Genomic DNA, 2,817 nt, shown 5'->3' on the forward strand with positions numbered 1-2,817 from the left:
TAACAGTGAAGGCTTCCACATCTGAACAGAAAACTTTAAATGCCATTCCTAGTTCCACATGAATCTTATCTCTTTGTCATGGTAGTAACACAAGACACATGGATAAAGATAACATAAAGAATATTGACTCTCACCAATACATAAAATGAATGAGAAATATCCCCACATTGTAAACCCTTGAAATTTGGGAGTTGTAAACCATTCAACTCAAGGCCTGCTTCAGGAAATTTTTCACCAGTAATCTCATTGCTCATGATTATTTTAAGAACATGCATCCTGCCTTTGGGGGTGGGGTGGAATTGGAACCGAGCAAGTAGCATGGAGGCACTGCTGCAGGCAGCTTCCCCCCCCATACCTCCTTACTCTCTTCCCCACACCCTCACTCTCCCACTTCTCCCCCTTTCATTCCCTAGAAACCATTTGTTCCACAACTCCTCACCACACTATTAAATTTCCTCTGTCTTCATGAGGGTAGACTTTCAGCCTTTGGTGTGCGTGGGGATAGGGATTGTGATTTACACGAGAAAATGGCTAAGTTTTGAATACTTGCTTTTGCTTTAAAGACCTGTCTGCGATGCTGGGAGGAGTCATGGCAGTGCCCTTTGTGGAGGACTGGGACTTGGTACAAACCCTGGGAAAAGGTGTTTATGGAGAAGTTCAACTCGCTGTGAATAGAATAAGTGAAGAAGGAGTTGCAGTGAAGATTGTAGATAAGAAGCATGCCATAGACTATCCAGAAAATATTAAAAAATATATGTATCAATAAAATGCTAAATCATGAGAATGTGGTGAAATTCTATGCTCATAGGTGAGAAGACAATATTCAATATCTGTTTCTGGAGTACTGTAGTGCGGGAGAGCTTTTTGACAGAATAGAACCAGACATAGGCATGCCTGAACAGGATGCTCAGAGGTTCTTCCATCAACTCATGGCAGGAGTGGTTTATCAACATGGTCTTGGAATAACTCACAGGGATATTAAACCAGAAAATCTCCTATTGGATAAAAGGGATAACCTCAAAATCTCAGACTTTGGGTTGGCAACAGTGTTTTGACATAATAATTGGGAACATTTGTTGAACAAGATGTGTGATACTTTACCTTATGTTGCCCCAGAACTTCTGAAGAGAAAATAATTTCATGCAGAACCAGTTGATATTTGGTCCTGTGGAATGTTGGCTGAAGAACTGCTATGGGACCAGCCTAGTGATAGTTTTCAGGAATATTCTGACTGGAAAGAAAAAAAAATCATACCTCAACCCTTGGAAAAATAGTGATTCTGTTCCTCTAGCTCTGCTGAATAGAATACTAGTTGAGAATCCATCAGCAAGCATTACCATCCCAGGTACCAAAAAAGATAGATGGTACAATAAACCATGCAAGGAAGGGGCAAAGAGGCCCAAAGTCACTTCAGATGGTGTGTCAAACTCTCCCAGTGGATTTTCCAAGCACATTCAATCCAATTTGGACTTCTCTCCATCTAATAGTTCTAGTGAAGAAAATGTGAAGTACTCCAGCTCCCAGCCAGAAGCACGGACAAGTCTGTCCTTATGGGATGCCAGTTCTTCATACATTGATAAACTGGTGCAAGGAATCAGTTTTCCCCTACCCACATGTCCTGATCATATGTTTCTGAATAGTCAGTTACTTGGTACCCCCCGGGATCCTCACAGAACCCCTGGCAGTGCCTGGTTAAAAGAATGACACAATTCTTTATCAAATTGGATGCAGACAGATCTTATCAATGCTTGAAAGAGACTTGTGAGAAGTTGGACTATAAATGGAAGAAGAGTTGTATTAATTAGGTTACTGTATCAACAACCGATAGGAGAAACAATAAACTCATTTTCAAAGTGAATTTGGTAGAAATGGGTGAGAAGGTATTGGTTGGCTTCTGATTTTCTAAGGGTGATGGATTGGAGTTCAAGAGACACTTCCTGAAGATTAAAGGTAAGCTGAATGATGTTGTGAGCCATCAGAAGGTCTGACTTACTGGCACATGATTAATACATTGGGAGATTCCTGGTGAATATAGTGCTGCTATGTTGGCATTATTCTTCCTAGAGAAGATTATCTTATTCTGCAAACTGCAAACCATAGTTCCTGAAGAGTTCACTACCCTCTTTATCCAAACATATTCTAATTCTTTTTGTATGTCCTACATGAAAATAATACCTGTATTTTAATTGTAAGTAAAACTTTGGGGACAAGATGGATAGAATTCATTCGATAGTTCTTCATCTGTGTTCGGTCACTGGATTTGAAACCCATCTGGTGGAAACAAAGTTTCAAGGGACTTTATCAGCTTATATACCAATGCAGTATCTAATTTTTTTAAAATCCAAAAAGTACATACATTCTCCATGTTCATCTAATTATAAGGATGGATTAGTAACGGCTTAACTTTGTGACTTTTGGGTGATAGATTTATGAGTCTGTCAAGTGAGGCTAACTTCAAAGAATGCATCCCCAAAATTTGTACTTACATTTTCAAAAGGGCCTCATCAGTTATACAAACCTGTTTTTGAATGATAACGATTAATTGAAATTTCCAGTATGTGTTTTTTCCAGTGTAGTTAGTAATGTATAAAGTGCTGGTTTGTGTTTCAAGCAGAAGTTGAGCATAAACTTTAGTGCTTAACTAACTTTAAGATATACTGTTGCACGTTTTAAATATTTTTCCATATTTCTACTTTCACAGTCATATTTTAATTTTTTACCACTGAAATAAATTATCTTTTGAAAATGAAAAAAAGAAAAAGAATGTGTATCCCAGTCTGATCAGGTGTTTACATATTGATGAGGGGGCATTCTTTT

At 38.4% G+C, this 2,817-nt stretch overlaps 1 pseudogene; it reads left to right on the plus strand.

Annotated features, from left to right (window-relative positions):
* Positions 1-589: 589 nt before the first annotated feature.
* LOC105888406 lies at positions 590-1,988 on the plus strand (annotated as a pseudogene).
* The last annotated feature ends 829 nt before the right edge of the window (positions 1,989-2,817 follow it).

Source organism: Otolemur garnettii, unplaced genomic scaffold (assembly GCF_000181295.1).
Source record: "Otolemur garnettii isolate 467f Iridium unplaced genomic scaffold, OtoGar3 scaffold00395, whole genome shotgun sequence".
NCBI classification, from domain to species: Eukaryota; Metazoa; Chordata; class Mammalia; order Primates; family Galagidae; genus Otolemur; species Otolemur garnettii.